At 39.1% G+C, this 22,695-nt stretch overlaps 1 long non-coding RNA gene across 1 annotated transcript in view; it reads left to right on the forward strand.

The window, feature by feature from the left end:
* Positions 1-217: 217 nt before the first annotated feature.
* LOC141763844 (uncharacterized) overlaps positions 218-22,695 on the forward strand; it is a 172,740-nt gene continuing 150,262 nt past the window's right edge. The window contains exon 1 of the long non-coding RNA XR_012593182.1: positions 218-311. This is a non-coding gene — a long non-coding RNA (uncharacterized LOC141763844). The remainder of the gene's footprint in view (positions 312-22,695) is intronic.

Consider the following 22,695-nt stretch of genomic DNA (forward strand, 5'->3'; position numbering starts at 1 on the left):
AAGTCAAAAAATAAGTACAGTTTCAAATGGCAAACACGCAGGCTTGAAACAGCCATCTATACTTGATGCAGCTGTCCCTATCTAAAACTGGGCCTTCGGTTTTCTCCTACAAGTCAAATTATGCACCATTACTCAGTTCACTGGGGACCCTTTTGAGTTGGAACCCAGTTTGATGTTGTTTGGTGGAAGATGAGATCTGTTTTTGTTTTGCTTTACAGATTCCGTTGCTCCCCACTGTGATGAAATAGAGCCAGAGGACTCCTGGCATTGGATGACTCCACTGGAATTCACAGAAAGACACAAGAACAGAGGTATGCGTGCACGGACACAGACATATAGGCATGTACACACAGTGGCTGTGATGGTTGGCAGCAGCTGCAGTCTCAAATGAAAGCTGAATGCTGACCAACGGGTCTGAAATTTGAAAAGAAAGTTTGTGTAAAACATCAGCTTTCATGAACATTATGTTTTCCTGCTACATTTCTGCACAGTTTAACACAGTTATATGTCATCCCACACCAAGCGCAAGACTCCGACTCCATTTATCCCTCTAACAAGTTTCCTCGGTTGCTCACTATTTGAAAAGGGCAAGTGGGAGAGAGATCTATAGCAAAAACAAACATTCGGCTCAGTTTTGTAAAACGTCGCTGGTCATTTTTGTGCTCCTCTTGTACAGAGCCCTGTGAAGCCTGCTGACCATCAGTGGAGAGACAAAGGTCTTTTACACACTTTACTCAAATACTCTTGATCCAGAACAATAATCAAAATGTAGACTGAATAGCGATCACACTAACGTGCTTGTTGAAAGAAGAGTTCCAGTTTTTTTACAACTTGGGTCTATTTCTGTAGTGTATTTTGCAGCATTATACTCATCGAAGTTCTTGCTAACATTTGGCAAGACAGCAACATTGCTGCACTATAGGGAACCATTGCTACAACAAGTCCAATGGGGCAAGAAACATGCAGTCAGACAATCGGAGAGGTTGTAAACAAGCTAACAGTTTTTCAGCTTAGGAGGCTCAGGAGGTAGAGCGGTCGTCCACTAATCAGAAGGTCGGTGGTTCGATCCCTGGACTGCAGCTGTTTGTCGCCCTCTCCTTCTAAATGGCGGCGTTTTTATGCACCGCCTCTCCGGTAGTGCTCAGCTGCAAGGTTCCGCTCAGCCCTTCCAGACAGAGCGATCGGATCTCAATGTGGACACTGGAGACACATATTAACACCTTGTGTAAATGTAATCATCTTAAATCATATCTACTGTAGATACAATCTGGATACGAGACACATTTTAATACAAGTTGTACAAGGGGTTCTGCAATTAAATACTGTCTAAAAAAAAATGCAAATGCCCCAAATTATCCGGACTCAAAGGGAAGCGAGTAGTTTAAGGAGACACAGTTGCATACCAACACAAAATCTGTCCACCTAAGAAAACCAACAGTTCCCGTTCTGGGCATGATGTCACCGCCCCTGTCTGGAACAACGCCAAATAATGACAAATTGCAGCACTGGCATAGATGCACTCCTCAGTTTGGGGTAGTGCGCCGCTGGACTCTTTCTGCAGTATTGACGCAACACCCTTGTCTGCTAGAATGTAACACTGCTCACCTGCTCTGCAATCTTTTTCCATATTTAGTTTTTTTCAGAGGTCCTAATGCCATCTGCAACAGATGACTGGGTTGTTTGATTAATTCCTTGTTTTATTTTTTTGTTGCATTGGAGCAGATGGTTGTCATAATTTCTGTCACTGCAGTTCTTAGTGTCCTCACTATGTGGACAAAATGTGTAGTCTTTTGACTAATACATTTCTTTGGAATCGTTATTATCAAGGTCTTGGCAATGCACATCTCATCTACCGTACTATTCCCCAGTGTTTGGGATTCATCGAAATGCACGCCAGTCAATATTTCAATAATGTGATCTAATACACTTACAGTATGAGTGGATGAAGTGCGAGTAACACTAACCAACTTTAGGAAGCTGAAAGCCTTCTAAGTATCATTATTTCAATGGGCCACAAGCATTAATGGATTTGTTCTCTTTTTAATTTTGTTCTTAAAGTCATGCAGCGAGAAGTGAATTCATATGTACACTTCCTTTTCTGTTGAGTTCAGTCATTCGCTCAGGCAGAACATGTTTGATCTCATCCTGTGTGAAACGTATTCTTCTTTGAGGATGTGCGACTTCAATCAAAACAGTAATTCCACTTTTATCATCCATGCATTGAACATCAACTTAAACACTCATATTACTAATTAGACTCCTGTAAAGAAATATGTTTAACCTTGTAAGATAAATGAATATGTTGAGTACTATTAATAACATCTGATGTGAACACATCTAATTAGCTCAGGAATCCTGATCGTCTCTTTGCCATCTCTGCTAATCTTTCATTTACACACTCCACTCTTTTTCTGTAATTCTCTTCTGCTAATTTACGTGCCTTCCTTTCTCGCTCTTTGTAAATACCCTTTTTTTTATTTATTTCCACACTCCTTTTGCCACCGCCGAACAGGAAACCTGCTGAGAAACAGTCTCTCAAACTGAGCCAGCCCTTTGAAAGCTGACCTTCTTTAACGTTCGTTACATCTGAGCGCACTGCTGTGCTTTTAACTCAAACTTTATAACTAAAATGTAAGTAAAGAAAAAAGATGTTCCATCAAACAGTTGTATAACCCTTTTTTTCCAAACCGTTACATCACACAATATTATAGTTAAGAAGTGAACAGAACAGAATGGTTAGGCCTTGTAAGGTCATGCTGTTCATCTGCTGAATGTAAGGGGTGGGCCAATTGTGCTTGTCAGCTTCGTGTCTTCTCCAGCTTGCTTTCTCTCTCTACATAACTCTTTCTCTCCCTCAAAGCACTTCACATGGGAAGTAAATGGGGTGCCTTTCAGAACCATCATTAAAAAATCATTATCATCTCTCATCTCTCCCTGACCTTTCACTCAGTAAGCCGGGCGTTCATTTGGAATCAAAAAGTTCACAGCCATCTATCAATCGGTCCATCAAACTTTCTATCTGCCTGCACTTTTTTATCAGAAGTCCTCCAGAAGAATCTGATGAGAAATTCCTTAGTGCCATGTGTATCAGTTCATACGACAAGTCTGTTTGTCAGTTTTTGTATGCGTAAAAAATGCTGCAAATCAAGCTATCAACTGACTTTTCTATAAAATGCACTGCCTTCTGTATTCTCATTCATCTTTTTAGTAACATTTTAGCCTCTAAGAATGGCAATTAGAGATGCCCCGATTGATCGGCCACCGATCGTTATAGGCTGATGTTCAGTAAAAAATATGTGATTGCGAGATCAGCAATGATGCTTTCTAGTCGCAGATCGAGGCAGGGTGGGCAACGACTGAGAGCAACAACCTGCCTGTGTGTAGTATAGTCCCCCCCACCTCGTTCACTGGGTAGGAGCTGCACATGTTGTTGCCGCGACATGCTACTTAAACAAAACAAAACATGTCATCAGCGTGGAACTTTTACACAATCTGTGTCCCGATTCAGGGGCTGTGGCCTTGGAAAGGAGGCGGCCACTGAATTGGGACACAGATAATCAGCGGGAGGAGAACTAGTAAATGTTAGCTGTCAGCAGCCGGTGGGCAGCACCGTCCTGCTTGGCTAAATAACAGAGCTAACACCTAACATTAATAGAGGTTCCGTTGAGTGAAATTGTGATTGGTTCAAGCTATTCGGTAAAGCTGAGTATTGGGCGAAAGTATATTATAAGGCTATCATGTTGTGTTCAAATGAAATCTTGTAAAATGTAGTTTTTGACGGGAATCCTGAATAGATCGTTGGGGTGGCTGTGGCTCAGGGATAAAGAGGGTCGTCCACCAGAGGGTCAGCGGTTCGATCCCCGGTTCCTCCAGAGTATTTAGATTAGATCCTGCATGTCAGCCTCTGCCGTCACTGCATGAACATGTGTGTGAATGAGTGAATGTTGACAAGTAGTAAAGCGCTTTGAGTGGTCAGAAGACTAGAAAGGAGCTATATAAATGTAAGTCCATACTGTTGTTTGAAGGAGATAGTTTCACAGCAATATAAATTAGATAATAAAAAGGGAATTAAGAGCTGTTTAACTTCCTAACACTAGCTCTAAGCAGCTTACAATACATTATCAAACCCACTAATGCAACGATTTTTTTAATTGAAGCAAATGTTTAAATAAAAATACAATCTTTTATTTCCAAATCATTTGAATTGTGTCTTTTTATGCAAATAACCACTATAGATGACAATAACAAAGTAAAAGTATCCTAAGTATCCTTGCTTGTGTTGTAAGAATTCTCAGATGTACGTCGCTATGGACAAAAGCCTCTGCTAAATGAAATTGTAGAATTGTAAAAGGATAACATTTCGAATTTTTGACGGTTTACACTTACTTCAGGGCGGTTAAATTACGGTGGGGAAAAAAGTTAGTCTGGAGCCTTGTATACCAGCTGCTATAACAAAACACAACAACAAAAAAACGATCGGTATTGGCCGATATGGCTCATCGACGATCGGCAATCGTATCACTATCAAAAATTTTAATTTGGGCAGCTCTAATGGCAATGTCCGTCTGCCCATACAGAGTTAAATATCTTGATGACTATCGGATAAATAACAAAATAATTGAAGCTCAACCCCATCTCTCAGTCTTCTTCAGCAAATGGTGCTGCTGGCTCAAGTCAACAACAAGTGGTCATGTATGGGGGTGGGGGGAATTGTAACACAGGTCTTGGTTCAAAGACGTTCTTTGCCGTCTGCAGTCAATGTCCTCCGTGATCTTCATCCAGCCGTTCACTGACTCCCGGTCAATAAATTTGAAACCCTCCCAGTTTGTGCCATGACGGTTCAGCTGTCTGCTGTTCACAGAATGATCCTCCTCCTCACTGACGAGATGTTCTGCTCTGTGTAGGAGGCGGGTGAGAGTTGGTCTGAGTTTCCTGTACACTGTGGCACATACAGTACAGTCACGTTTGCTTGAGGATGAATCTAATAACTCACGGGATGAAGTCAAGATAACACCCCCGAATCACCAGCAGTTAAAAATGTTCACCTGTCAAATTTGTTCTGTTCTGAAACGCTATAAAGCGAGCTTAGCAAATTAGCACGGCGGCATTATATAATTGCCGCAAATTTGTTTTTGGGAGGTCATGTGAGAACTGAAGCCAAGAACATATTTAGATCAAAAACATTGGAGCCATTGGATTTATTTTTCAAGCCATAATTAACACATTTATATATAAAAAAAAAATGTTTTAATACTGCTGAGGTATTAGACATAATAGAGTGTGATATATCCTCTGACATTGGTTTTCACCATCATACAGTTCATGTAAAATATGAGCATGGCGCTATTAATTAACCATTACTGACTGTTTCTTTAAAGCATCATTGACATTATGCCACAGTGCATGTCTAAATACACTGATCTGTCAAGAATGCATCTATTATTCCCCTCAGTCCCATTCTGTTTTTCATTCGTTTCTGAGATTTTTCCTGTCATGTTCTCATCTGGCTGCCATGTTACTTAACATCATCCATCAGCCACCGCGGGGCAATTAGTGTGACTATTAACCTACACGATGAGTATTGATTGATCTGTTGCCGCTCACACTCAAAAGCTCATATTTCTCATCACGCCACTCTGTCGCTGTCATTCTGTTTTCTAATCAAAATGATTAATCAAGCATATTGGGTAATTAACCTATTCAGTTTCTATTGATTGATTCATTTAAGAGTGTCTCACTTTGTGGCGTGCTCGGATGATTTCTATATAGGCTGTTCTTTTGTCTACTGTAGACCACGGCTCTTTTCTTATTTATCTTTTATTATTACATTATAATAATTGTGCTGGTTAAAATCAAGCAATCAGTGTATTGTCATGCTTAATTGGTAAGGGGCTATATTAACTCATCAATTTCCCAATACATCAGCCCAGTATTTGCCTTTTATTAAATAATAATGTCAGGTCTGTCCACATTGAATATAACAGAATATGATGGAGGCCTTTTCATGGCATTCAAGCATTATTTTATCACCATTGTAATCTTTGGTTTGATTGGAGAGGTTGATATAGAAATGTTAAAATGCATTGGAATATATCACCAGTCATATTAACAGTATGAGCTTAGTTTACTAGCAGCTTAGCAACTGCTCAATAACTGTAGTAGAAACAAATAATCCCGATCAAATCCAACCGTTAATACTACTAACAAGCCATGGCATTAATAGCAAGGATTCCTTTACTTCTGTTTTAATGTTTATTTGAATATGGACTGATACAAGAACTTTGAATGTCCAAGCAAGAACTCATCAGAACGCGTATGAAATATGCTGATTCACAGTGTTTGTTGCTATATAATATTTATGCTTAATAGTATTAATATATAGACTAATTGTAAAGTAAAAAAAACTGCAACTTCACCAATTGAAGGAAGGTGAGACAGAAAGACAGAAGGGCAAAAAGAAAAGAGAAACAATAACTGGAGGAGACAGGTTCAGTCACGGCTGCATTGGCCAGATGAATATTTTCAAAAATGTAATCAAAATATCAAAAAACAAAATAATCAAAGTTATATTTTTTACACACTCCTGCATTGGAAAACCCTTGAAACCAGTGTGTGGGTTCAGCATGTTAGCCCTAACATTTAGAAATACTCTACCGGCATTATGACATTCACTTAATAACTACACGGATAAATAAATAAAGCTCCTCCTGCCATTGATTTAATGAACCTCATTGCACTGCTCTACTTCACAGTGCTGGAACTCTGACTTCATTACCACTTACACCTCTCCCCTCCTTATGGGGGAACTACACTCATATCTGCCTTGCACCATAATAAATGGAAAATATTTAAGCAGGATTCCCAAGAGTCTTGTCCTCCTCTGCTCATTTGTTATACAAGGGATCTGCATTTTACTCTTTACTGCCCTTTACTGATGTCCAGATCTTGATTGTCTCATACAAAGGTTTACAGAGAGGGTTTAAAGTCTGTGTAAAGCAAAAATAAATATGCATTCTGGGTTTGTTACACCATAGGAAACAATGTGTTACTAACCACCCAGCCAAATTTGAATGATTAAAACAATCACCAAGTATATGTTATTAGCTTTCAAAATCATGGAAAAATAACTAGTATACTCTGCTCTGAGATGCTGGGGGGAGATGCTGTAGGCGCTGACATCTGAAACCTCTCTTAAAACATCCATGGCTGAAACCACACCCACAAACGGGGAAGGTGCATTCCCTCAGTAGTGGCAAGCGAAAAGGGAAGAAACCATCGCCGAATCGCTGTCCGACAGGCGGATTGGGGAAATGTGGCGTAAGGAAGGCCGATTGCCCGGTGACGCTTGGGGGCCTGAGTCCTTCTGATTGAGGCTCAGCCCGTGGACGGTGTGAGGCCGGTAACGACCCCCGTCACGCACTCTGCCCGGGGGATTCAACTCGGCGGGTTAGGGACGGCCGCTCGGTCTGGGAGGATCCCCTGGCGGGACCTCTCCCCTGCACTGGCTGGACCCCGCCGGGCACATTTCATTTGAGGCTTCGCGGCTGCAAGCTTTACAGCGCCCGGACCTCTTTTACAAGTTTACAGAAAAAGAAAAAATATACATAGGGCATGGGATGGATTAAAATCATAAAAATACAATACAAAAACAGTAAATGGTTATTATGGGGCTCGAACCCACGACCGCGGGATTATAAATGTCTTGATCCTCTGACTGAGCTAACTGAGATAACTCTTCTTAATTTCATGATTTTCTGTTTTGGCTTTCCAAAACCAGGTTTCTGAAGATGGGTTGAGTTTTGTTAAGGATGGCTCCACTGTGTCATCGAGCCATGATTTTAGCCCGCCTAAAAAAATCCTGAACACAAACTGGCAAAAAAACTGTTTAACGGTTTAACTCCACAATCCAGTACTACAATCTTCGCAATCTTTTTCACGTTTTCAGAAATTATTTTCCAACATTTATAATGTGTTTAGAAACAAAACTCTGAATTTCCTTTACACAGCCTTTAAAATAGGGTTATACTGACATGAGGCTGATATTGGCCTTTATTTTTCATCATCAAATGTCAGCCTGTTTATGTTTCCTTCCTGACACCCGGTATCAATAACAGTCCCTTCAACCTCATGGGGAAGTTCATTTTTTTTTAAAATGTTATGTATTCATTCCATGTTTTTGTAGAGATTTAAATGTCCAGTATGGCCCAGAATTTCCCCCTATAACTCTCCCTCTGTATGTGTCGGGCCGGGCCGGCCACCCATGCTTTTAGTGCATGTTTGTCAGTGTGAGCGTGCCCCACTAGCACGGCTGCTGCTCTGCACCCATACGGCATTTATGAACATCTGTTATTTTTATATTTGTACATGCACCGTGGATTGTTTCTGTTCACAGAATGCTCAATTCACTCCAGAAATGCTGGGCCTGGCCCTGGCCTGTTATTTCGATTTTGGACAATCTAAAAAAAAAAAATACATTGGCCACAGATGTAATGACGCGATGATCAAGGCTTGGCATTTTGCATTCTTATATGGCATCTTTTGTTGTTGTTATCATCCTTCACTGGGATCAAAAGCCAGCAGTGTGGCACTTAAATACAGTGATCCCAGTGTGTCCCTTACTGTACTGTATTCTACATTAACGCTTTTTGAAAACTGCATTCAGCTGCCTCTGTTGGGAATTCTCGGTCAGTTCAGTGCATGCGGATAATTGAGGACAGAGCAAGCTAGAAAGGCTGCAAATATACAACGTAATGTCTCCAGTAACTTAAAAATATATAGTACTTTTGTTCACCTTTTTTATTATTTGTTTGACTTTCTTTATAGACGCATGGACACACTATTCTGTTCTTCTGTCAGATGCCATTATTAAATCATATTTTCATGATTTTTGTGCAGTGTTTGAAGCAGTTTATAATAATATTTAAATCTCTTAAAAAGGGAGGAAAATTAAATGGGCATTAATAAAATCACCTATCTTTTCCATTTACCGGAAACAATGCAAGGCTGTAAGGACACGTGTCCCATTTTTAATAATTTTTCAAACACTTACAGCTGTCATTTTCTAACTGATAGTCTCAGGTCCTGCAATATATGGAATGATTCCACATTAAATATGGTTTAATGAGACTATATTTACCCCGTTTAGATTCCAAAGGTGGTTTTGAACCCAAGGGTGTGGGTGTACATTTACTAAAATCAGTGAATACACACACTAAAAAAAGAAAAACAAAATAATCTTTAATACACCCCAGAGTAAAGCATGATGCAAAACACTGATGTCAGTCTCGCTGGAGCCTCTCGTTCTAAAATTGCTTCTACTGTAAGCCGTGCGGGGTAAAACGTGTGGCCTAAATGGCTGATATTTATGTTCATGTACGATAAATGGAATGATGAATGCCACTTTTATCTGCTGGCTTGGCGTGTGTTTTCCAACAAGATGATGAATGGTTGGCATTAGATGGCTTTCTTAAAAGGCCTCTCTAGGAGAATCCGTTGGCTCTGATAGTGAAATCACTCTGAGAAAAACGGGTCCCGCAGAGAGCGTGAGGGAAATGGTGCATTATAGAACCATCGCTGTTTGGAAAACCACTCTGAAGGGGTTTCCTCACCATTTTCAGCATGCAAAAAAAATAATTAAATAAAATCATGGGTTTATGATTTAATAAATGGCAAATCCTGTATCAGCTCTCCTGTCTCATATTTGTATATATTTGACCATTACCATTTTGCGTATACGAGGCAAGATTTTTCTCACTCAGTCAATGTGTCTGATGATGTATTTTATTTATTGAGGTAATTACTGAATAATACTTTTGTAAATTATTGGAAACAAATATGTTCTTTTTAAATATAATGCTGGTGTTTTTACCTCCACCAAGGCCAAAGGCCTTGAAAAGAGGTATTGTTTTCACCGGCGTTGGTTTGTTTGTCTGTCTGTCCTTCTTTTAGCAAGATTACTCCAAAAGTCCGCGATGGATTTGAATGAATTTTTTTTTGGAGGGATGGGGTGTAGCACAATGAATAATCCATTAGATTTTGGTGGCGATCTGGATCATGATCCAGATTCAGGAATATTTTCAAGAATTCCGATCAGCCTTCCAAGCATTAAGACCACAGGGTATAACACATGCGCAGTTTAGCTGATGAGAGATACGTGTGTGGGTGTGTGGCGAAACTCCGAGGTGCGGCGGGAGCTGCTGGCCGTCCGCGGTGAGAAAGAAAAAAGTGGTAGATGACGGGATGAGAGACAACGTAGCGTAACGTTATCCAGACATAACAAGGTTGCTGAATGAGAGAGGCATCCGCCGATACGTTACACGGAAACACACCGTGTTAATAATAAGCCGACCACCTCACGGTACCGCCAGCTGTGAGATCTGTTTTTAAAGTCAGGCACCTTGGCGGAGGTCTGCGCTCTCCGAGTGCCATTCTAGTTTTTTTTTATTGATGTTAATGCACTGTAATTAATGTTAACATTTCAACATTCAAATAAGCTTTGGAAATGTGTAGTTTTACATCATGCCAATAAAGGCATACACACACACACACACACACACACACACACATACACAAAAAGAAAGAAAGAAAGAAAGAAAGAAAGAAAGAAAGATGATTATGACTGAAGTGCTATCAGTGTGAGAACATCCTAACTAAAAGAAAAAAAGACACACCAAAAAAACTATGACTAATGGTAATGGGAACTATGACTAAAGTGCAAAAGTAGAAGTTTTAATGAAGCTGAGATGAACACCGACTCTTAAAAGTATACTGGATCTCGGCTGACCGTAAGCACACAGAACTGTTAGTTGGAACTGTTGTGCATCTTTTCCTCCGTGCACTCCGCGCTCAGGTCAATTTATAAGAAAAGGAATTTTACGCGCTGGTCAGAAGTTACTCTCGTCGGCGCCTCTCTGTCGCGCTCCACCAAACCATGCACTTACCAAAAGCCCACTGGTAAAGAGGCATTCAGCCCCATACAGTATCTCCCCAACTTCCCCCCTTAATTAGGTGATCAATTATTAACACACCAATAAACTTCCTGAATAAGTAATGGCGTTAAGGCTTATGTGGAGTTTCAAACCCACTGCCCAGACATTTAGTCAAATATTTGTTGACGGTGTCTGTCGAGAAAACGGTGTCGTTTATTGGCCGGAACATTGAGGTAATTTTAATTTTCATCTTGTCATTTACTTTAGCCAAGGGAACTGTGTTATTAAATTAGATTTAGGGTTGGTTTGTCACCAACAAAACAACAGGAAAACAAGAAAACGCATGCATGGGGATTGAAGACAGAAAGTTTGGAGGTGGTGAGTCTTCCTTTTTTCTTTCTGGCCTTTTAGTTCATAAGGCCGCTTTTCTGCTGAACTATTAAAGACGTTTAAGACTGCTAATTGTATTAGTTAAAACAGGATGTTATGTCTGAGCTGAAATACTTTCAATTCATCTTTACCGCAAATGATTAACTTGAGAAGTCCTGTCTGCATCACTAATAACAGCAAGGCCCAGACTGTGACCTCCAGTCAAAACAGCAGGGCTAAAGTATACTATTGAGGTTTTAAATTCCATGCAGTTAATGGACACAATTGAATCAGCTGCAACATACTTAAATGTTTTTTTTTTTTTATATTATTATTTATTTTGAAACAAGAACCTGATATCTGTAGTCTGTGTGAAAGAATCCTTTGAGGGCCAGTAGTTCATGTTTTCCTTGCACCACTTAGCAATACTGCTTATTTTACAAACTAATCTGTTATTATAGAGAGCCTTTTTGTTTTGAAATGGTACCCATGCTCGGGCTGATCATTTCTACAAGATCACAAAACTGACTGATTTAAAACATTGGAATGCAGAACGGTTCAGTCTTTGCAATATTGTTATTATTACCGTCATTTTGCAGGATGTTATATAAGGGATAATGTACAGCGAGCCGTTCATTGTTGTGCTCTAATCGCCCTGAAGGGGATTTTTTTCACAACAATGACCCGCTAGCTGTACATTATCCCGCTTATTACACGGCTACTTACTGAAGATTTCAATATTTTGACACAGAAACCGTGCGTCAGAGTCCGACATCAGAACTGCAACCATAGCAACGGTCTGCTATACATAGCGACGGTTTGTTATACAGAAATAACAGACCGCAGAACGCCGTGATTGACCAATCAGAATCGAGTATTTGTTTTTAATATTAAATTCTGGATGGACAAATACAACACTGGGGTAGAAATAGCAGCATCCTCCCTCTCCTCTGTCTTCCCACCCATCCCCCAACACAAACAGATAATTTGATAGCAAGCAAAAGGACACAATACTCTACTGTGATTAATCAGAAATCCATTACTTTTTTTGTTTTAAATGTTGGACCAGTTCCACTTAAATTTTTCACAAATAATCACTATAATACTACTAATTCTGTTGATTTGGTGTTTGGGTTCACCTCCCCTTTTCATACAACATATGCCAATGTCCCTGAGCATTTGTCAATTCATTCTGTAATTGCAGAAATAAAATACATACACACGATTGAAAAATTATGCACAAAAATTTAAGCGAAATCAATTTTTTTTTCTAAAAACTATATTTAAATAAACACAAATATTATACATCATGATTATAAGTTTTATTATATAAAAGTTAGGGTTGGTAGTGATGTGCAAATAATTTTTTTTTATATTTGTTGAAATTCTCATTACATCCAGACAGCAATCAATAAATCAAATGCTATGACAAAAAAAAAATAAAGAAAATCTGGTATCTGTGGGTGTCATAGGACTGTAATAAACCCGTCAGGCCGATTGAATTGGACGGGCTACCTGCCTGCTTGCACTCTGCCCGTGCACTCATTGTGCGTCACCAGCGTCCTCCACAAGCTGCTATAGCCTGACAGCTGTGAGTACTAATAATAGCCATGTTCACGGTGGTGGATGAAGAACCGGAAAGCCACACTTGATTAAAAAGTACAGATATCTAACCAGAAAATAACTTTAGATTACTTTTGACTTTACTTTATTAGAGTCACCTATTAGATATTAAAAAATATTACTTGAGTTAAAGTCTTAAAGCTGCAGTGGGTAGAAATGGAGCAAATATCTATAATATATATAAGATTTAAATAAGTTATTTTTATGAAACGTAGTTCCTGAGACAGGTAATCTGAAAAAAAAATCATGTTCCTCTGTGTCCTCCGGTGCTGCTAACGGTATCTGCAAGATTTCACAGACCGGAGGGAAACACCCAATCAGAGCTGATCTGGAGTCTGCCATCCAGCTGCGGACTGTGAGATCCACGAGTCAATCACTCGTGTATTTTCTTCACAAACCTTTATTAGACAGAACTCTTCTTTAACCTGGTGTTTGGTAGATATGCACAGGGAGAGGTAAAGATAGAATTCCTTCTGTTCCACTGCTTAAAGATTAGGCTTTCATGCACTGTACCAAAAATATAATACAGCCTGATTAAAGACTGTTTACTTTTTACATCATTCTGTGTGGGGGACACCGAACATTTCAGGTTATTTCGTCTCACTCTTGCGCTCGCAGTATTGGCTGCCCCTCTCCTTCACACTCCACCAAAAACTACCTCATTTGCAAGAAATGGAGGGAAAAAAAACCCCTCATCACTTAATAAATAACCATAATTTTTGTTCAAATAGAAAATAAATTAGTCAGATCATGCTGTGTGGAAAACAAGTTGCTTACAGTGAGAGGCTTTGAAGGCAAACTGTAGAAATGTCTCAAAATGGCACTTTGTTTTCATCTATGCACCCTCTCTTTTCTTTTCTTTTCTTTTCTTACCAGTCTATTTTCTGTCACCCTTTGTCTGCTGTTTCAGTGTTGTTGTTTTTTAAACATATATATACAGTATATATCCACTTGGGCATGGAGGGAACCTTTAGAAAAAGTTCCAATTAAATGTACAGAAACAAAAAGGATGACTAACCTACTTCCTGTACAAAAACTGCTTCATGTAGCGTCTTCCATCAACACTGATTTAGTCTCACCTTAAACCTGACCCCTTAGTCTTCCTTTAGCTCACCTTACTAGTTTAAACCAGAGGTGGCAGGTCGGAAAGCACCCACGGGGACCGTTTCTGAAATAGTCATGAGTCTTGTTGAAGAGGCTGACAAACGACCCGTTTTGTTGAGAATCTGCTCGACAAGCTACTTCAGAGGAATGTATAAGTCCGGCCACGGTGTGATTTGTACACCGGCATGTCTGCTAGGAGATTCTTACCTCACTTTGCATTCCTCATCAGGCTGACTTGTTCATTTAGGAGAGGAGTTCCATCTGCCTCAGCCATCACAGCTCTTTCATCTGGCTCCCGCTGAGCCGTAATAACTAATCTCTCTCGATGTCTCCTTGCTCCCTTAACACCTTTCCTGCTCTTTCCTCTATCCGACTTATTCTGTCCTTTTTCTACACTTTTTCTCTCATCATTCCTTTCTGACTCTTTGTATTTTCTTTCTCTTGCTTTCTTACTCCTCTCTCCCCCCACCCTCTTTTACTTCCAATCCTTTTATTGTCATTAAAGACCCTCTCTCTCTCTCCTGTTGTTTTAACCTCCTCTTCCCTTTATTTTTCTGTTCCTCACTTCCTCTTCCTCTGTCTGTATCATGCTTCACTCTATTTTCATCTTTTTTTCTGTTTGTCTGATGTATTCCTTTTTTACCTTTTACTTTATTCCACTCTTGTTTTTCTGTCTTACAGTTTTATCACTGTTTTTTTTTTTGCTTTATTTGTTGCATTGACCTTCTCTTTTTTTTCCCTTGGCTGTGTCAAGTTACAGCCTGTCTCTGTCTCTCTATATATAACCTTTGAGTGACTGTCTCCATGGCTTGATTGCCAATTATCAGCAGCGCTGCTGAGACAAGGTTTGCTGCCACTTGAGACAGCCTTCAGTTTTCATATTAATATCAATTTCACAATCTTTCAGATATGACTATACGGCTTCTTTTACCCTTTTCAAGAGCACCAAAGCCAGTGCAGTTAGTGAGCATCAGTTGTATATTTAAAAGGACTTGACTGTGATCTGACATGTGTCAACTTTTTTAAATTATTCTTATTTTAGAATGAATTAGGAAAAAAAAAAATGTCTTTGTGAATAAGAAACAATAATCAAAAGTGATGTTTATTATATGCATTTAATGAAATATATATAAATGTGTGTGTGTGTCAACCGATAGATTTATTGTCTGAATGCCGGCCTGATTGCCGTCTCGTTGAAATATGCTCAAGGATAGCTGACAAAACGAGAGAAAGTGTCATTTTGTTATCATTAGGTGTAATTTCATAATCAATATAACATTTTTATCAGTGACACACGTCAAGTTGATTGAGTTGTTTAGCAGTTGAATTGCAGTTCATTGTATAAATCCATAGTATATGTCAGGAAATTTCACAGTCTCTTTTGCTTTATGTGTATTTGCACATTTCTCCCTGACACTCTCTGTGATTCAATTAAGTGACATGCAGCTCGTTTACAGATAAGAAAATAGAACGAGGTAGGGAGATATGCCATATTTAACATCTTTTAAATGTATGGTCACATTCATATAAATAAATAAAAACCTGCAAATATGTTTCATAAAAACTAATTGAGTCACTGGTAGATTAAATACATTTAAGAATAATTTACTTTTAAATATGTTTTGCCATCTCAGAGTGGATAATAAAAAAACATTTTATTTCCTTTTGAATAAAACACATTAGTTAAATGTGATGTTTATTACATGCATTCAATCAAATAATATATACAATATGTGTATTCAGACAGCTCTTAATGTGTTAATGTGACTGTTTTATATTCACACTGGAGTCGTACAGGAAGACTTGAGGAAATGATTTCAGATCCTGAGTGGGCAGATCTTTGACGCCAACATGTTAAATTGCCTGAACACTTAAGGACTTAAGTGTATGTTTGAAAAGGCCAATATTTGGATCTGGTACGTGAGCCTCTGCAACACGGGAAGAACTTTACTTTTTTGTATGGCACCCGTCCTTTTGGCCGCAAATAACTAAAAGTGCCGCTGGATGAACAAAGAGACCATAACAAATACCCAGGTCACTCATTTAATGGCAGAGGTAATAACCGTTCATTTAGTAGCTGTTGCTTCAAAAATAAAGAGTCACTCGAATATTCAGTTAAACAGGACATTGTATTTTGTAATGTGTGATGTGTGTTAAATGTGGATGCGCCGGGGCCGGTGCTGCATTCATGAGCTCTGAGCTGTAACCGTCGGCACCCATTCTCGTTCAAAATAAGGGACTCGGGAGGCGTGAATAGTCATCTTAGCTGAAGGATTTTGAATTGTTCTAAACATAAATGAATGTTTTTAACAGACTAGATGCTTTATAAAAGCAGCACTTGCTCACAATTATTGTTATTATGTGCTGTTGCAGACGGAGGCCTATTAGTCTTCTGCAGCTCATGAATGAAAATGCTGTGTTACTAAAAAGTCCACTTTAGCTGAATTTGAAACTCCATCAGAATAAAAAAAAAAAAAAAGATGATGTGAACGTAAAGTTTAAGTCAAAACAAAATGCTCACGATGCCAGTAAAGAAAATGTTTTATGCTGAAGCCTTCAGTAGCTGTCTGACCACAAATACCTTTGATCATCATATAACCGAAGCAGAAATAGCCTCCAATCTGCTGCATGTCTAAATGCATGCAAGTCTAAATTTATTGACAGCAATGTGACATTTTAAAGCAAAGTGTGCCTTGTCAAACTTCTCCATGGAAATTCAATTTGCCAGGACAGTCAGTGCCAACAGTATTTTTATGTATTTGACAGTGAGATATCAGCATAACAAAAGTATTTGTATGTAAAAGTAGTGAAAATCCTGCTACTTTTATCAATAAAGAATACTACAGTGTGATTATCAGGCTAACTTGCTAACTGCAGGTTAAACTGGGCTTACTGGACAATTTTATCTCTCTAGCAGACACAGTAAACACATTTGTGCCAGTGCACATTTTTTTTTTAAGTGAAACACAATAGTATAAATTAATTAAAGGGGACATATCATGAAAAATTCACTTTGCCTACAAACCCACAAACTGAAATAAGACAAATCATTCAGTTTTTCTGTGGGCTGCCTAGATCAGAAAACACGTGATTCAACATTAGAATATACCGCCCTAGAACTACCTTTGCAAAGGTGCATCATATTTTTCTCGCAAGCCAATCAGAGCAGACTGGGCTTTTTCCGGAGGGGGTCTTAAAGAGACAGGCGCTGAAATGGAGCGTTTCAGACAGAAGGTGAATACAGGTTTATTCAGACAGACAGGATGTGGAAAATAATGTGTTTTTTGAACATTAAAGCATGTGAACATGTTGTAGTAGAACCCCAAAATACAGGTATGAATGTGAAAATGAGCATGATATGTCTCCTTTAATATATACAATTTGGTTTATTTCAGTAATAAAAACCGACTGCCGCACCACCGTAAAATCAGCACCGGACAACACAGCAACAATAAAAACTCAATCTCTAACTTAATCATTCAATCGTAAACCTTGCTCGCATGTGCGAATGTGTGTTCAGGTACATTTTTTTTGCTCATAACTGGGGTTCGGTATAATTTAGCGATGTTCTCGGCAGAGTTTTCCCACCACTAATGAGCTTCATTTAGCAAACACCCAAACAACAAAGTGGTTGTGATTCCCACCTTATTACCTGACTTCAGATAAATCGCTCCATGCAAACTATCTCATTTGTTTGCTTTGACAAATTCTAATTGAGAACAGCCTCTTTTAATACGCCCTGGCCAAGCGGGATTGGGTAAGGGGCGCTATTCAATTATGAAAGTTTTCACATTGGTAATTAGTCAGGGCTGTAACGTATTGTTTTATGGCCTTGATTGTGCGTCGAGGTGGGAATGAGATGCTTTTAATGTGCGCGCTGAGAGGATTTTGTTTGTTAATGCACTAATGTCTGTAATGAAGCTATGCAATCTAAAAAGCAAAGTGGATGACAAAGAGACTCACTCACTCACACATACACACACACACACACACACACATACACACATGCACACACACACACACACATCACTGTAGAGGCCAGAGGATTTTTAAGGGGAGACTTGTTGAAGCATGCACATTGCCCATCTGCTTTGTAAGAGGAAGCGAGAACAGGACTGATTTTAGCGTCAGTGTAAAACTGTAAGAATTCTGGTTTATGCAAAAGGTGCATTTAGGAAAGAAATCCTGTAGGTACAGTATAGTGTTAACATAATACAATCCCTGCATGGTCTTTCTGCAGGAAGTGCATAGGAAGGACCAATCCACACCATCCTGACGGTCTAAATACATAATAAATTATTTACATTGTAATGAAAGGCTGTTGGATGTAGGACGTAAGTAAATTAGGTTGAGATATATATATTTTTTTGTCTTCTGTTTTTCTAATAAAGAAAATGCTCCGATACACCACATTTGTTTCTTTCACAAGAAAATAAAAATAGCTGTTTTATTTAAGTTAAATCTCAAAAAAGATAAGACAATCTGCACTAATATATGATATCAGATATGGGAGGCGGTGTTTATAAATTGCTAACTAATTATCGATATTGCATGTCTGAAGTTACTGAAACACAACTCACCAAAACTGACATTACAGCCCTTAGAAAAGCAGGTTCTTTGCTTTTTTTTCTTTCTCTCTGAGGTGTGTATTTTCAACCCCTCGACTTACATTCAATGACACACAGACAAACACACACACACGACATACCCACTATCTAACAGCTGAGCCCCAAGAACGATTAGAACGTGAAATAACGTTCTTTCTTTCATGCTGCAATTAAACAGGCTTTTTTTGTAGCTGGATGGCTGTCCCGTATGCTACTCTTTCTTATTTGCTTCACTGGTTTTTGGTTTGGAATCCAGATGATATCAGACAAGACATAAACAAAATAGCTTTAAATACCATTTATCATGCTTTAATTGATTGTTTAATTTAAGACACTCAATTCAATGTGAATTGAAAATTTGAAGGGTACTGGATTGAAAATAATATAACCACTATTGAAAAATGAATAAAAGAAAACCAAAGTGTCTTCAATGTAAATAAATAAATAAATGAATAAACAAATAAATAAATAAATAAATACATAAAAAACGCGTAAGGAGGGATGCAAGTGTCTTCAATTTAAATAAATAAATAAATAAATAAATACAGCATCTTAATTTAATGATTGCCTCTGGAGCAGTGCCAGCTCGTAAATGGGTGATTACGAATAAATAAAGATCACCAACAGACAGGAGGGGAGAAAAAGAAACAACAAGAAATCCTGGCATTTATACAGTTTACATTACACACTTAGCTTACTAGTTACTTAATTACTTTGTTTTTCTATTTATGCGTGTGAGTGTGTGTGAGTGTGTGTGTCACAGTAGTGTACGTAGGATCCAAAATGACAAGCGAGTACTCGACTCTGCATGGGGATCAACTTGAATTATTGGCATTTTGACTTATTTTGCCTTCCCGTAGAATATATTTAAATAATACTCATTCAACGAGGTGACCTGTTTTGTGGAATTGTTAAACAATTATAATTTCAGTCCATGACAACAATATATAAAATAGTCGGTGACATGCTACAAATCCCATCAGTTCATTCAATTGCAATTTTCTTTCACACATTTGCTTATTTTGAGAATATTTTCTAATATCTTTGCATAATAAAGAACATCACAGCACTTTTTTTTCTGAGAAAATGTCACTCCATTCAAGGAAATTCATCAAAGTATCTCACTACATTAGCAGAATTTTTCTCACAGAACAGTCTATTAAAAGTAGACAGAAGAACTCCATATGCAAATTCCCCCCCAAGCTGACAGTCTGTAGGTTCGTAATTTCACAGTGTCAGAGTTTCTGTAGTGAAATCATAAGCCGGCCAAAATTAGCCAGCGATTTTAAAAATATGAGGTTAATAACACAAGGGCTACTATTTGTTCCCTTATTCCGAGATAAATAAGACTTTAAGCCTTCTCATGATTCATCAGAATTATGAGAGATTTCTGGAGCTCTTCCTCTTTTCATCTCTTCTCCTCATATTTGACTTATTGCACTCGCAAATGCCAAAGTACTGTCTCCCGCTGTCTCTCTCTTTCTGACAATCCCAATTAGTCCTCATGGCTCATTACCAGCAAACCCAACTTAATCAGCAGCCCCAAAACACAGAGGAAAGGATGGGTGAAAGAAGAGAAAGAAGACAGGGAGAAAGGAGGAGGGGGGAGGGAGGGAAGAGAGACAGAAAGAGAAAAGATAACAGGCAAATGCGTTGATGAGGTCCATTTAAAAACTGTTACCCCATGCTGGCATTTAAACCCACCGTAGCCACAAACCCTTTGACTTTTTCACAACTATAATTACCATTAGTGCGCAATGTTTTTCAAGTGTCGTTGACCCTTGTGTGTTATTGAACGCCCCACCAACAATGCGGTGAGCAGCTTAATTGGCCAGCCATTAAAGAGACAGAGGTGAAGGGTGACAAAGTGATGGAGGAGAAGGAGGCTTGGGGGGGAGGATGATGAAGAGCATGGGGGTGGGGGGACTGGAGACTATTTCTTAGTCTCCTCAGGTAGTCTTATTCAGATCAGCAGTAAGTTATCATCATATATTGAGTAGTACGGTATATGTCACGTAAGATGATAACACTCTTCCTGCTGCTACAAAGACTGAAAACCCAAAAGCCCCGCAAGCAGCCTTTAAGGGTTCAATGTTCATTACAGCCCACGAGAGACTGGACAAGATACCAACACTGTTTTTTTATTTTATTTTAGAGCCTTCTGGGGCTTAAACTGTAATGTTAACAAGTAATTAGTAGAGGAACACGAGGTTGCAAAATTTAAAACGTCTTATCTCCTCCATGAGAGAAGAAAATGTGCTCAGCAAATTTCATTGCAAAGTTAACATTTTGGCCAAGAGGCTGGCACTAAAGGAAAGTGTCCATAATGGCAAGGGGTTCGTCCTCTTGAGAGCATGTCAAATAAATTCATGGCTGCCCATCATTGGATTGTGATATTTTTTTGTTTGTATATATAAGTGGAAACGTTTGGCCTGATGGTGGCACTAGAGGAAGTATATGGAAGTCCAACATCCCGCTTTGTCAGACCCCTCAGCGTCACTTTTCGCTCGCAGTAAACATGTGTTTAATTAAACAAAAACACTTGCTCAGGATTAGGCAACAAAACCGCTCAGTATATTGAAAATGTGACTCGATGTTGTGTACATGGGACACGAACGAACAGCTGAACTGGAACGTGAAAGTGAAACGTAACGCACTGGACACGAACAGCCCAGTGTGTCCCTTTCTCTCTTTAAACTGCATCACCACGGAACCTTCCATGATTGTTTACTGTTGCCGCGGATGGGTTTACATTGTAGTTAATGGGAAGTCTGGTGAGTTTCATACCAGCGCTAAAAGGTGCTTTGTGAAAAAGTGGCGGTATTTGACGCCCTGAGAATGAGAATGGGCTGGGGAGTCACCACAATTGTTATGGTTCACCCTGCGGGGACTATGAATAGTCCGATGGACCAACAGACATTGCCTGTTCTTAGGCCAACATTGGTAAAACAATAATTCATTCTGAAGTCAAGACAACCCAACTCCTCTGCCGAAGAAAGCTCCTGTCTTAACAACGTATTTATTCTCATAGTCTGCCGTCAACACTATTTTTTTTTTTACAAAGACACAGATAAAATGTCAGTGTATTTGGATTGGGTTGCCAGTGCAGTTCCAGTTGTTTCAGTTTATTGTATTTTTCTAGAGGATCCCATATAGTAACACCGTAAGGATTGAAAATAGTCTGGGCCGGGATTTAGAGGGCCTCCCATGTTTGGCTTTGTCTGGGTCTACCTTTGGAGCTAAAAAATGAAACATGTATTGACAGGCAAGGGAAGTACGCAAGGAGAGGGAAAGAGATAAAAGAAAAGGACAGAGAAGAGGGTAAGGGAAGTAAGGGAATAGACGTGGAGAGGAAAAGACATGGAAGGGAGACAACAATGGAGGGAGAATTATGGACACAGGGTCGACGGAAGACAGGAAGAGAAAGATCAGATGGAGTAAAAGAAGTGAGGAGAATGAGGATAAGGGAAGTGGCAGAATGATGACAAAATAAGAAGGAAGATGAGGAACTTCGGCAACCCCATTATAGCGCACACAAACACACACACGCTCACACACACACACACCAGTTGCTGTATAACAGGATTAGTGTGCTGCTAAAAAGGAGAGAGAAAACCCAGAGACACAACACACACATTCAACCACACGCAAAGCAGAAACATCCATTAGCAATGGACACACATCTCTCTCACTCTCCCTCCTTTCACTCTCCATCTCACAACAATCACTCGCTCGCCCTGTCTGCATGCTTATTAGTGCATTTTCTCTCTCTCTATTTACTCTTTCTCAGTGACGCCAGATACCAAGTGTGTTTTTTAAACTTGCACATACTGTTCATATAGTTATTCTGCATTTAACTTTTAAAAAAAAAAAATATCATATATAGTGATTATAATTTTGATAAATGATGAGAAGAAGAAAGTCTCATGCAAGAACATTGTCGTATGCTTATCCAAAACCTCTCTTATTAATTTCCTTGAGACAAAGTGTTCCGAGTCGGATGATGCCAACTGTAATAGGTGCGTATTTCTCAGAATTGATCATTAACAGAATCAACAGCCCCC

Source organism: Sebastes fasciatus, chromosome 3 (assembly GCF_043250625.1).
Source record: "Sebastes fasciatus isolate fSebFas1 chromosome 3, fSebFas1.pri, whole genome shotgun sequence".
NCBI lineage: Eukaryota > Metazoa > Chordata > Actinopteri > Perciformes > Sebastidae > Sebastes > Sebastes fasciatus.